Source organism: Phyllostomus hastatus, unplaced genomic scaffold (assembly GCF_019186645.2).
Source record: "Phyllostomus hastatus isolate PE091 unplaced genomic scaffold, TTU_PhHast_1.1 phas_scaffold_182, whole genome shotgun sequence".
Classification (NCBI taxonomy): Eukaryota; Metazoa; Chordata; class Mammalia; order Chiroptera; family Phyllostomidae; genus Phyllostomus; species Phyllostomus hastatus.
Window position 1 is genome coordinate 30,317,280 of NW_025334013.1, and position 14,259 is coordinate 30,331,538.

General features: G+C 44.0%; 1 non-coding gene and 1 pseudogene across 1 annotated transcript; one reads left to right on the plus strand and one right to left on the minus strand.

The window, feature by feature from the left end:
- On the plus strand, positions 1–215 carry LOC123832386. The gene has a single exon (XR_006788042.1). It is a non-coding gene; the product is annotated as a small nucleolar RNA U3 (small nucleolar RNA).
- Positions 216–6,279: 6,064 nt separating this feature from the next.
- On the minus strand, positions 6,280–14,209 carry LOC123832117 (annotated as a pseudogene).
- Between the last annotated feature and the right edge of the window lie 50 nt (positions 14,210–14,259).

Below are 14,259 nucleotides of genomic sequence, written 5' to 3' on the forward strand. Positions count from 1 at the left end.
AAGACTATACTTTCAGGGATCATTTCTATAGTTTGTTACTAGAGAAGTTTCTCTGAACGTGTAGAGCACCCGAAACCACGAGGAGGAGATGGAGTGTTCTCTTCTGAGCGTGAAGCCGGCTTTTGGTGTTACTTCGGTAACTGCCACTTGCCATTGATGATCGTTCTTCTTTCTTTTCGGAGAAAGCAAGAGGGAGAGAACACCGTCTGAGTGGTTTCGTTTTTAATGTGTTTTAAGGAAAGGCTGAGGAAATTACCTGCAAGAACGAGTTAACTTTTTTGTTTTCGGAAGTTATTGCTATATGGCTATGATATTCTATTTATCCCAAACACTGTTAACTAAGTTTTGCCTTAGGAGTGTTTACTTGTTACTATTTTTTTTGTTATTGTGAAAGGTTGTCGTTCTGCGAAATGAAACATTTTGTTATTCTGCCCATTTGTGTACTCTTTCCTTGGTTTCCTGTATGTATCAAGACTAGGAAGGTACTCTGCTACCAGCAAGTAAAGTCAGCACTCAAACAGGACATTATTTTGTAATTACTTTTGTAGAATCTTCTGTAGGGAAAAAACTTAAATGTGGGGTTGCGTTTCATGTATCGTCCCATGGGGACCTGGCCAACGACCCAGGCATTTATCTCCGCTGGGAATCACACCCATGAGTGAGCCTTTGCTTAGGGGGCTAGTGCTCATCTACTCAGCCACACGAGCCAGGGCTTGCTTTTCTTTTTTTTTTTTCTTCTTTTGTGAAAGAGAAGGGGAAAGGAAGATTGTTGTCATTTTATTTACTTATTTTCGGGAGAGAGAGAACATCAATTGGTTGTTTCACTTACTTACGCATTCATTGGTTGTTTCTTGTATGTGCCCTGACTCCCAGTTTTTCAATTTGGCTAGCCAAGCACATGTTTTTTGTTTTTTGTTTTTAATGGAGTCAAATTTATCAAGCTTTTATATTTTCTGGATTTTGCATCATACTTAAGGCTTTCTTCCCATAGGTATTATTAAGAAAAGCTGACTCAGGTTCTCTTCGACTACTTCCTATAGTTTTATTTTTGCATTTTGATCCCTGGCCTGTTTGCTGTTTATTCTGGTATGTGTTTATTCAACTGTGGATCCAGTTTTACATTTTTCCCAATGGCTGAAACTACTAGTACAATATAGGAGATAATTGCTCCTGGAATTTTTGGCAAAATGTATCTGAACCATTGCAATTTGGAGATGGGAGATTTTTAAATTATTATTAATTCAATTTCTTTAGTGAGTATTAGGCTATCCGAGTTTGCTTTTTTGTTGTTATGCCAGTTTTGACATATTATACATTTTTTCTAGAACTTTATCCATTGTCTGAGTTTTGAAATTTGTTGATGTAAAGTTCATTAATTTTTTAAAGGTTTTATTTATTTATTTTTAGAGAGGGGAAGCGGGGGAGAGGGAGAGAAACATCAATGTGTGGTTGCCTCTTGTGCGCCCCCTACTGGGGACCTGGCCCTCAACCTAGTCATGTGCCCAAGACTGGGAATCGAACTAGTGAAACTTTGGTTTGCAGGCCTGCGCTCAGTCCACTGAGCCACACCAGCCAGGGCAAAGTTCATTAATTTTTAAAATATTTTTAATCTATGTTGCGTCTGTCCTCTTATCCCCTCTTTCATTCTGTATTTTGTTCATTTGCATATTTTTATCACTCTCACCAGGTTTGTCTAGCTCATTAAGACTTTCAAATAACTAATTTTTCTTTCGGCAGTTTTATAACTTTACTCAACAATCAGCAATTAGTTCTCATCCACATTACCTGTAGCTTTTTCAAAGTGATGACAGGTATGTAGGTAATCAACGCCTAGACCTTGTTCGGTGAATCTTCATTCTCATTGTGTTTTTTGGACAACCACACTGGGATATGGCGTGAGACCTTCCTTAACACTTTGCCCACTCAGCTTTGTTGAGCCTGGTGTCCATGTGCACATCTGGAGCCCCATCTGCTTCATGGCCAATTCCGGATCTCTTTGAGTTCCTAAGGGGCACACTACTTGAAATCCACTCCATGGATGTGCTTGTGAATGTTGGTGTATTCTCTGATCACTACCTCATGGATGGCAGAACAGCCTTTCTTCTCACCACCCTTCTTTGCAAGAGCCATTCTGCCAGACCCAAACTGGAAAGACAAACAACTAGTTTTTTAAATGCTCTATAAATATCTTTTTCACTGGTTTCTGCCTTTTCCCCACCTCTCTTGTTTCTTTGAATCCCAACCTTGTAGCTTTTCCCCAGAATTATTGAACAAGGTATCAGGAATATTTTCAATTAAGAATGTATTCTGCTTCAGGTTAAAGAAAACATAAGTCCTGGCTGGTGTGGCTCAGTGGATTGAGTGCCAGTCTGTGAATCAAAGGGCCACCAGTTCAATTCCCAGTCAGGGCACATGCCTGGGTTGTCGGCCAGGTCCCTAGTAGGGGGTGTGCAAAAGGCAACAGATTGATGTTTCTCTTTCTCCCTCCTTTTCCTTCTCTTTAAAAATAAATACATAAACCTTTTTTAAAAACATGAGTAAAGGTGACTTAAACAAATGAGTAGGTGTTTGTTTTTCTTTGTTTTGTTTTGTGTTATACAACAAGGAGTCTGGATGTAGGTGATTGCTAGCATTTGTTCAGTTGTTTAGCGAGGAACCATCTTGGGCTCTTCCTACCTTCCTACTTGGCTCCTGAGTGTGTTGGATTTTTTGATCAGATGACTATCAATCTACCTCATGATCACAAGGCAGCTGTCACAAGTCCAGACAGAACATCCATGTCCAAGGCAAGAAAAAAGGGTTGTAAGATGTTATAAGGGCCCTAGCTGGTGTGGCTCAGTAGATCAAGCACTGGCCTATGAACCAGAGGATCACTGGTTCAATTCCCAGTCAGGTAACATGCCTGGGTTGCTGGCCCAGTCCCTGGTGGGAGGTTAGGGGCAATTGCACATTGATGTTTCTCTCCCTCTCTTCCCTTCTTTCTAAAAATAAATAAATAAAATCTTAAAAAAGAAAGAAAGAAAGAAAAGAACTATCCTGCCCAAAAGTCCCCTAGAACACTCCTACTTATATCTCTGGCCAGAACTGTGTGTCACCTGGCTGACTAATTGCATGAGAATCTGAGAAAGCAAGTATGTGACTTTTTTATTTCTTATTTTATTTTATTTTTTAACTTTTTAAAGTATATTGATTATGCTATTACAGTTGTCCCAATTCTTCCCCCTTTGTCCCTTCTCCACCTACCACCCCCACTCCCTCAGAAAGCCCCCACACCTCTGTTCACGTCCATGGGTCATGTATATAAATCCTTCGGTTATTCCATTTCCTGTGCTGTACTTCACATCCCCGTGGCTATTCTGTAACTACCTATTTGTACCTCTTAATCCCCTCACCTCTCCACCCACTCCCCCACACAGCTCTTCCAACTGGCAACCATCAAAATGCTCTCTGTATCCATGATTCTCTCTGAACTTCGTTTGCTTAGTTTGTTTTTTAGATTCAGTTGTTGATAAATATATATTTATGGCCATTTTATTGCTTATAGATTTGATCTTTTTCTTAAATATGTCCCTTTCGCATGTCATATAGTTATAGGTGATAATGAAGTCCTTTAGTTTCTTCTTGTCTGGAAAGCTCTTTCCTGCCTTTCAATTCTAAATGATAGCTTTGCTGGGTAGAGAAATCTTGGCTGTAGGTACCTGCTTTTCATGACTCCAAATATTTCTTGCCAATCCCTTCTAGCCTTCAACATTTCTTTTGAGAAATCAGCTGACAGTCTTATGGGAGTATGTGGCTGTTTCAGTCCCCAGTGTGGAGATGAGTCACGACAAAGGGGGCGGGGAATGGCTGGTGTATTGCCCTCCCACAGCTGCTCACAAACAATTACTCATTTGTTTTCTTTATCACTTCCTGAGGCCTTTTGGATGAATCCTCATCCTAATCTCATTGCTCATCTTTTCGTTTTGGCTGTAATCATTCTGGTATTCAACCCATGTATGGACTGAGGCAATGGGGCGGGTAAGGATCCACCCAGGACCTGGGGGAGGGGGTCGGGAGGGAAGGGGCAGTGGTGAGCACAACTAAATAGTCTCCCCCTCGGCCTCACCCACCTCACTCTCAGGGCACCTGACCCTCTTCCACTCTGAGTGAAGTCAGTCTTCCCACAACTGGTTCCCAACCACCTTCTGTCTCTTCATGGATTTCTCGGTTTTCACTTTAGTTCCTCAAACCCTCAACCCGTCTTCTCTTCTTTTTTGTTGTTGTTAAGTAGAAAATTAAAGCAAACAAAAGTTGAGTGCAAGGATGCTCTTTCAATTCATGACCACTGTTACTTCCTGTATCCCCCCCACGCATCACCCCTTGCTCACTGGTTTATTTTAAAACAAATCTTATTTCTAGTAACTTCCCTGGCTCTAAAGTCTGCACTGTCTGAAGTTAACATAGCTACTCTCTCTTTCTTTTGATTAGCGTCAGCATGACGTAACCATCTCCATCCATTTATTTTTATTCTATATGGGTCCTTATATATAAAGTGGGTTTCTTATAGACAACATATAGTTGGGTCTTGGATTTTTTTTTCATCCTCCTCCCCTTTGGCAATCATGAGCTTATTCTCTGTATCTTTTTTTAAATTGATTTTAGAGAGAGAAGGGAGGAGGGGGAGAGAAACATTGATTTGTTATTCCACTTATTTATGCCCCCAGTGATTGATTCTTGTTTGTACCTTGACCAGGGACCGAACCTACAACCGTGGCGTATGAGTACAACGCTCTAACCAACTGAGCGAACCAGCCAGGGCCATTAGTTTTTTCTGAACTACTTGAAAGTTGCAAACATGACCTCTTTAGCTCTAAGCATTTCAGCATGCATCTCCCAAGAATAAGAACATTCTCCCACATAACCATGGTACCATTATTGTGCGTAAGTAATTCCCCAAAATCTTTCATATTTAGTCCTTGTTAAAATTTCCCCTATTACTACACATTTTTTAAGTCATGATCCAATTCATGCTTTGCATTTGGTTGTTGTTTTTATTCTCTTTGAATCTAGAACATTCTTTATACTTTTTTTTTCCTTGATAGGGACTTTGTGAAGACCAGGCCAGATATTTTGTAAAATATCCTGCATCCAAAATTTGCCTGATTATCCCTCATGGTGTTGTTCAGTTTGTTCCTCTATCCCATTTTTGTTGGAAACGGGAAGGTAAATCTAGAAGCTGAGCTGGATTTAAGTTATACATTTTTCACATTGTTATCTCCTGAATGATGCTATATACTTCATATTATATCCTACCAGCAGACACATACTGTGAGGTTGCCCCACTACTAGTGATGCTATGTCAGGTCACTCGGTTACAGTGATAACTGACACATTTTTCTGACACATTTTTCTGAGGTGTGCTTTCCCTTTGCAAATTGTTAATAGAAACAATCTGTGGAGCAATACTCTGGGACTGTGCAACACCTACACTCAGTAACCTTTTACCTAGCACCCACTGAATCATTTTTTTTTCCATTAGGAATTGCAGTATAGTTCCACTGAGTACTTTTTTTTATTTCAGTGGCTGTATTTTAAAATATTTTTCTAGTTTATTCACATATTGTTTTATCTTTTCCAATGATTTTTCTTTTTTATATCATTTTATTTTCAATCATAATTTTTTTATCCTTTTGTTTTTTTGTTTGTTTTTGGGGGGAAGGGAGGGAGAAGGAGTGGGAGACAAACATCAATGTAAGAGAGAAACATCAATCCGTTGCCTCTCTTAAGCGCCATGACCTGGACCAAACTTGCAACCTGGGCATGTGTCCTGACCAGGAATTGAACCCACAACCTTTTGCTTTGCAGGATGACCAACCAACTGAGCCACACTGGTCAGGGCATTGCTATCTTTTTTATATTAAACATACCAAATGTATAGACTTTGATTGTTCTATTACCAGTTTGAGGAGGGGAGGGCGTTGTTTTTCTCTCCCTCATAGTGGTGTGTCCATGGTAACATGCTATGGCTCCTGGTATATGGAAGTGTCCCTAATCCAATGGCTTAGTGCTTGCTATGGTTTAAGGGGTTCATTATTCTCAAACCATGGGCCTCTCTAGGGTCAACCCCCTTGCTGCTCTGACTTCTTTCTCCATTTTTGGCATAAAAACTCTCAACTTTGGGAACTTTGAATTTTCTGTGGGTTTTACTTGTTTGGGGACCACTTGATATTAATTTTTTTTAACTGTTACATAAATTAACCCATTTATTATTGGCTAGCAATGTTTCAAATCGTGGAGCTTCTACTGGTCTTTTAATTCCTTCAGTCTTCTGATGGCAGACTTGACTGTGACAGCGGAAGTGGTGTTGTAGGTCCAGGCACCGCCAGCGACCGTCTCCATGCAGGAGCCATGGTGCCAGATCCCCGCCGCTCGCCCCTTCATCTTGGTTTTGCCACAGAGGAGCGAGTGTACTTGGCGTGCTGGCTGATCTCAATCTTCTTCACCATTTTCCTGAGGAAGGCGCCATAACGGGTGCCATATTTACCGACGATTCCAACTTTCTTGGCGCATTTAGCCATTTTGCCACAAAGGAGTTCGGATCCCAAAAAGAACGATATTAATTTTTTTACTTCAAATTCCAGCAACAGCAGGGTATTTGAATGAGAAACAAGTTATGTGGGCTGGAGCTTTATCACCCATGCACAGTCAGGAGAAATTCACTGGGTCTTCCCAAAGTTGGGAAACTGGAAATAAGGCCCCCACAAAAACCTGTGTGCCCCGAGGGTTCCACACAGGTCTCGGAAAACAGCCGGCAGGTTTGCAACTGCCTGTGGAAAAAAGCAAAAAAGGTGGAGATGGGTCTGAATTTACATCACCCTCCAAACTCAGGAGGTATAGAAAATAGCCTGATGAACCTCCACGATTCATGTAAAAAATAAAATTGCTATAGTGTTACAAAGTACTCCTCTCCAGTCACCTCACTGTCTCTGCCAGGGGCAACTGCTCTCCTGAATGCTAGCATTTATCATTCTCAAGCATATCTTTATTCTTTTACTACATATGTATGTAACCCTAAACAATACCCCATTTCTCTCCATCATGGCTCTCACCCTCAATACTTCACCAAGAATGCCCAAGGGCACCCATGACTGAGGTGCTAGCAAATTTAAAGAATACTTCCATGTCCTCGTCTTAGCCGCCCTCTGTGCAGCTCTCCAGAGTTATTTTTTCCTTCACTTCTCTCGAGGCTTCCACTCCCTGGTTTTCCTCATCCCTCCAAACAACCCTAGTCTCAACTCCTTTGATCCCCTTCCTCTGCCCTATCTCAGAATGTCGGCATGCCCCACAGCTCATTTAGGGGTCTCCTCATCTCCATCTGTACTGTCTCCCTGGGATAGCTCTGTCATGTCCCAGACTAAACACTCTACACAAAATGACTGCCAAACCTCTGTCTCGGGCCTTGATCTTTCCGTGAGCTCCTACTCATACATTCAACTACTCCTTTGACATCTCTACTCTTAAGTCTTCTGGGCATCTGATTCAATATGACCGAAATGAAACCCTCGACCTGCTGTGTTAGGGTGGCCCATGATGCGGGCTGTGAAAGAATTTACAGAGAAGAAAGTGTAGAGAATAAAGTTTGTATTCACTCATCAAGGAGAGGAACAGGGACTTCCGGCCAAGATGGAGGCATAGGTGGACGCACCGGACCTCCACGCACAACCAAGATTGGAACAATAACAATTTAGAGGCAGAATAACACCCAGAACTGACAGAAAATTTATCTGAATGGAAGTCGGACAGCCAAGAAGTTGAAATAGACCCATTCATCCAGACCGGTAGGAGGGGTGGAGACAAGCAGACAGGCGCGGGTCGCTGCGTGCAGAGAACAGGGAGAACTGGGTGCATAAGGCAACCGGGGCCACCTAAGGCATCTGGGGCGAGCAAGATCACAGCAGGTGGACCCTGAGTACGCAAGCGGCAGCTGGTGGACCCAGTGAGGCAGAGATTGCGGAGCAGGGCAGAGTGTGCAACCCAGGGTCCCAGAGAAGGGACTGGGGTCCCAGGAGAACGGAGCTATCGCCATTGTTCGCCCCCGTCCCCACATACAACGTCACAATCTAGCGACTGGGGTGCCCAGCCCCGGTGAACACCTAAGGCTCCGCCCCTCACTGTAACAGGAGTGACCAGACAAAAAAAAGAGAGAGAGAGAGAGAGAGAGAGATGGCTCAAACAGAAGAACAAATCAGTGCCCCAGAACTCATCATTTTGAGCGGCCAAGAGATAGCTAACCTATCAGATGCATAGTTCAAAACACTAATGAACAGGATGCTCACAGAATTGGTTGATTTTGGTCGCAAATTAGATGAACAAATGCAGGTTACCATAAAAGAGATGAAGGAAGATGCACGGAGAACCAATAGTGATGGGAAGGAAACTGGGACTCAAAACAATAGAGTGGACCAGAAGGAAGAAAGAAACAACCAAACAGGAAAGAATGGAGAAATAAGAATTCAGAAAAATGAGGAGAAGCTTAGGAACCTCCAGGACATCTTTAAACATTCCAACATCCAAATTATAGGGGGACCAGAAGGGGAAGAGGAAGAGCAACAGATTGAAAATGCATTTGAACGAATAATAAAGGAGAACTTCCCCATTCTGGCAAAGGAAATAGACTTCCAGGAAGTCCAGGAAGCTCAGAGAGTCCCAAACAAGTTGGACCCAAGAAGAAACACACCAAGGCACATCATAATTATATTAGCCAAGGTAAAAATGAAGGAGAGAATCCTAGAAGCAGCAAGAGATAAGAAGACAGTAATCTACAAAGGAGTTCCCATCAGACTGTCAGCTGATTTCTCAAAAGAGACCTTACAGGCAAGAAGGGGCTGGAAAGAAATATTCCAAGTCATGAAAGGCAAGGACCTATATCCAAGATTACTCTATCCAGCAAAGCTTTCATTTAGAATGGAAGGGCAGGTAAAGTGCTTCTCAGATAAGGTCAAGTTAAAGGAGTTCATCATCACCAAGCCCTTATTATATGAAATGTTAAAGGGACTTATCTAAGAAAAGAAGATACAGAAAAAACATGTATAGTAAAATGACAGCAAACTCACAATTATTATCACACCTAAAGCAAAACCAAAAGAAACTAAGCAAACAACTAGAACAGGAACAGAACCACAGAAATGGAGATCACATGGAGGGTTAGCAACAGGGGGGTGGGAGGAGGAGAGAGGGGGAAAAGGTACAGAGAATAAGTAGCATAGATGGTAGGTAGAAAATAGACAGGGTGAGGGTAAGAATAGTATGGGAAATGTAGAAGCTAAAGAACTTATAAGTATGACACATGGACATGAACTAAAGGGGGGGAAGTGGGTGGGAGAGGGTGTGCAGGGTGGAGGGGAGTGAAGGGGGAAATGGGACAACTGTAATAGCATAATCAATAAAATATATTAAAAAAAAAAAAGAAAGGAGAGGAACTAGGTGTGGAGAGATACACCAGCATTGATCTGGAATGGGCTTTGAACTTTTATTGGATCCTAATTGGATTAAAAAAGGGTGAGGGGATTGCTGTTATGCGGCCCCTGGGCTGGGGCGGGGGGGGGGGGGGAATTGTGACAAGGGCTGCAGTTCAGCCCATGTTATCTTCCGCCTGTGGCTGTAGGGAGCGGTTAGTTCTGTTCTTGCTTCCAGTAATTTCCAGTCCTGGGGACAAACTCAGAAGAGTAAAATTGCGGTCATGTTCACCAAGATCACAGGCCTGCTAGGCAAATGGGGCCACAACAGCAAATGGGGCTGGCTTTGTCCTTTCAGACCCCTCTCCCCAACCTGTTTCCTTCACAGCTGCACTCCCCTACTTCAGGGAACGGTTCATTACCCACTCAGTGTCTCTAGTCAGAAACAAGGACTCATCCGTGATAGCCCCTTCTTCACCCCCACACCCAACCTGTCAACCTAAATAGCTTGCTTGGGTTACCAGAGACCAGGTTCATGTGGGAATAGCAGAGGAATTGCAATTTTGGAAACACGTGCTGTAGCAAGCAACAGGCCAGTCTGTGGAGGGAGGGACAGGATCTGTGTATAGACAAGGAGCACAAAGGGCAGGTTCAGCCCGAGTCCAAGCAGTAATTTCGCTAGCTTGAGGATGAGAAGAGATTCTTTTTATTTTGTTGTTGTTTATGCTGTTACAGTTGTCCCAATTTTTTCCCTCTTTGCCCCCCTCCACCCAGCCCACCCCCCCACGTCCATAGTCAACCCCCATACCATTGTCCAAGTCCATGGGTCTTTCACACATATTCTTTTTAAGATTTTATTTATTTATTTTTAGAAAGAGGGGAAGGGAGGGACAAAGAGGGGGAGAGAAATATCAGTGTGTGGTTGCCACACACCCCCAACCAGGGAATTGGCCCACAACCCAGGCATGTCAGGCATGTGCCCTGGATGGGAATCAAACCAAGGGATCTTTGGATTCACAGACCAGTGCTCTCAGTCCACTGAGCCACACCAGCCAGGGCTCATATATATTCTTGGGACAAATTCCTTCACTCTCTTTCAAAGAGTTCCCACCTCCCTCCTCCCCTGTTACCACTGTCAGTGTACTCCATTGATTCTATGCCTCTGGTTCTACTTTGCTCATTATTTTGTTCACTCGATTCTTCTTGTGAGATCCTATGAGGAAAGGTTCTTCTAGGTAGATGTTCACTGGTCGGGTGATAAGTCCCTCCATCTTCTGTAGTTCAGGCATTTATGGGAAATCAGTCTATCAGTTTTGTTTGTTTGTTTAGAGACAGGGGAAGAGGGAGAGAGAGAGAAACATTGATTTGTTGTTCCACTTAATTGTGCATTCAATGGTTGATTATTGTGTGTGCCTTGAAGGAAAGACGGAACACTCAACCTTGCCCTGTGGGGACAGCACTCGAACCAAGGGAGCCATCTGGCCAGAGAGTCCCTCAGTTCTTAAATTCCTTTCTTCCGAGGGCACGTGTGAGATTCTCCATTTCATATCCTCCTGTTTCATTTCAGATTGAAATCCTTTCACAAACCCGTCAGCAAGACCCATTCACTTCACTTTCCAAACGAGATGCACCTTGAATCCATTCTCTTAGCTACATTTCCACTGTCACTGCCCTAGGCTAGCAGGCACACTCTCTTGCCTGCTAAAAGGTCTCACTTCCAGTCTTGCTCCTTCAGATCAGTCCTCCACACAGCAGCAAGCCTGACACACAGAACTCAGATCTTACCACTCCTCTGCTTAAACTGCTATGACTTCCCATGAAAGACAAAATTATTACTAAAAGCTACAAGATGCTAAATAATGTCACTTCTCTCTCCCTCACCTGCTGCCTTCCAGTCACACTGGCGTCTTCCAAACCAGGTTTTCCTGTCTCAGAGCCTTTGCACATACCATTCTCAAGTCTTAGTCTGGAAGGCTCTCACCCCCCTGCCCTCCATTCTGTTACGGTCTGTCCCTTCTTGTTTTGTGGACTCAGGTTAAATATTGTTACTGGAAAGGGGGCCTTACCCTGAGCGGGTTTGCCTAGCACTGGCCAATAGCGTATGGGTTCTAGACTTGTGCAGGAAAGGTTTTACAGCACAAGTCCAGATGATATTTAGAGGGCGCTTTTTTTTTTAAGATTTCATTTATTTTTAGAGAGGGTAAGGAAGGAAGAGAAGAGAGGGAGAGAAACATCAATGTGTGGTTGCCCTTCTCACATCCCCTACTGGGGAGCTGGCCCACAACCCAGGCCTGTGCCCTAGACTGGGAATTGAACTGGTGACCATTTGGTTCACAGGCCAGTGCTCAATCCACTGAGCCAGGGCTGGAGGATGTTTGTTAAAGCTGGGGACAGTGAAACAAGGAAGGGCTTAGGATATTGGAAACAATAGGGGAACGTAAGTGGTGCTGCCTTGGCTGTCTGGAAATGTTATAGGAAAGAAATGAGCTTTGGTGGGGCTGCTTTAGCTCACTAAGAACTCAGAGAAGAGGGGGCATTGAGGACCGGGTCTGGGCTTAACCCAGGCAGAGCTGCTGCTGCCCATTGTTCCCAGGTTGCAATCCTTGTGGGGTCCCTTGGAATTGAACAGATGCACGCCTGAGGAGGGAGGGAAAGGCAGGCATGGGCATGCTCCTGAGAGGGGGAGCACCTACTGGGACCTTCCTTTTGAGGGTTTTTAAAAGCTGGGGGTTTGGGGGAGGACTCGGGGAAGAACAACAGAGTATTCATCAGCTTTATGCTGATGTGCCAAAGTGAGATTTATTCCCTTAATTTTATCTGTCCTTGGGTGTGGTTGACAAAGGACACTAATTGGATTCTGTTATCTAGCTTCCTCAGTAGGGTGATTTAAGCTACTTACCCTCTGGTTGGGGAGAAGAGTAAACCACTTACTCCCCAGGGTCCTTGGTTACAGAAGATAGGACTTTGCAATTTACTTGAAGACTACAAACTTCTTGTCTACCTGTCTGCTTACTCATCCCTCGGGTCCTGGCTTACTATCCTGTCTCAATACCACTTCAAAGATGTCTTTTATGGCCACTTTCCCTAAAGTAGGTTCCTCCATCACTGTATTCGATATTCCAGCTCTGTTGCACTCAGAGCACTTACCACAATTCATAACTTGTTATTTACTTCTTTTTTGTCCTCCGTTTATTAGAATATTAAGGAAAGTAAGAATTACTAAATCACCCTGGCTGGTGTGGGTCAGTGGATTGAGCACTGGTCTGCAAACCAAAAGGTCGCTGGTTCTGAAGCAGGAGACAGCATAGGAAGAACTCTGAGACTGCAATACTGTCACTGGCCAGCATTTATCACCCTGGTTGCCAGAAAACACCTTTTACCAATTAGGTAGAATAAATAGTAAACCAAGGCAGGAAGGAGGAAGGAGACAAGTCTCATACGCTAACTCAGCAGTCCTAAGCCTAGTCTGATAATCTTGCCAGGTGTTACATCACAAGAAACACTATATTAGCAAGCAAGCAAGAAAGTCCCTGAAATTCTATGTAACATTTCCACTATCTGGGAAAGCCTTGAAACTGTGCTTTCATCCCAAGGCCTGAATGTGGGAGAGGGTCCCTGGTGCCCAAAGAAAGCGCCCATAAAACAACTTTGGTTAATTGCCTACCTCTAGTCACTATCTGTCTTACGAGGGAGTCCCTGATGCTTACAGAAAGAGCCCATAAATAACTTTGGAAAGTGCCCCAAATTTTAATTAACTGCCTCCTGTCACGTATTTGTTTTACAACAAGATGACCAAATGGGGTCTGGAGCAAGATAAGAATTCGGGCTAGGAAACCCCCAGGAAAGCTAGTGCCACATTTACCCGTTAATCAATATCTAACTTTTTTCCCTCCTATCCCACCAACTATGTAAGTCCTGAGAACAAAGGACTCACTCTCTCTCTGTGGGGGCAGGGGCTCAGGGTGCTCTTGGCTCTCTGGCTACAGGGCCTCAGGCCACCTGGCCTCAGGCTGCCCAGGGGCTTGCCACCCTGGTCTTCAGCTGCTCTTGCTTTTCTCAACCTGCTTTGCCCTGAAACTTTCTCTTTCACGCCCTACTCTACCCAGTCCTGTTCTTTTCCACGGAAGTGAGCCATTAATAAACTGATTACATACTACTCGATTTGCTGATATGTAATTCTTTACATGGGGCAAAAAGAACCAGGTCTCTCCCGTCAGCAGTTCCATTCCCAGCTGGGGCACGTGCCTGGATCTCCCATCCGGGGCGTGTGAGAGGCACATGGGTGTTTCTTTCTCCCTGTTCCCCTCTCTAAAAATAAATAAAATCTTTATTTAAAAATGTCAAATTTAAAACTATCTCTAGCACTATGCCTAGCACGTGGCACGTGGTAGACACAATAAGAATCTAGTGAACCGGTGCCTTCCATCCACTTTAAACATAGTCCCGCCTGGAAAGTAACTCCGCAAGGGAGGAAACATGCCCCGCACTGTGCAAAGAAGGAACCCCAGTCAAGTTTCTAACTTGTCCGCGTTCACTGATCTAGTAACTGAAGGAGTCAGGATAGGAATCCACGTCCGTAGGTGCCCACAACCCTCACTCACACACCATACTAACGTTGCCCAGCTGGGGAGCACCCAACATTACAGAAGTACTGACGTGTAATGCACAGAACAAGCCTCCGCCACCAGGTCCAGGGCCTCGCGAGATTCCCAGCAGACCCTGCGCTCGGAGGTTTGGCCAGACGAGTGGGCGGTCCCAGGCGCCGGAAGTCCGACCGGAGACTACGTATCCCAAAAGGCTTGGCGGGGCGCCGCTGACTGGTGCA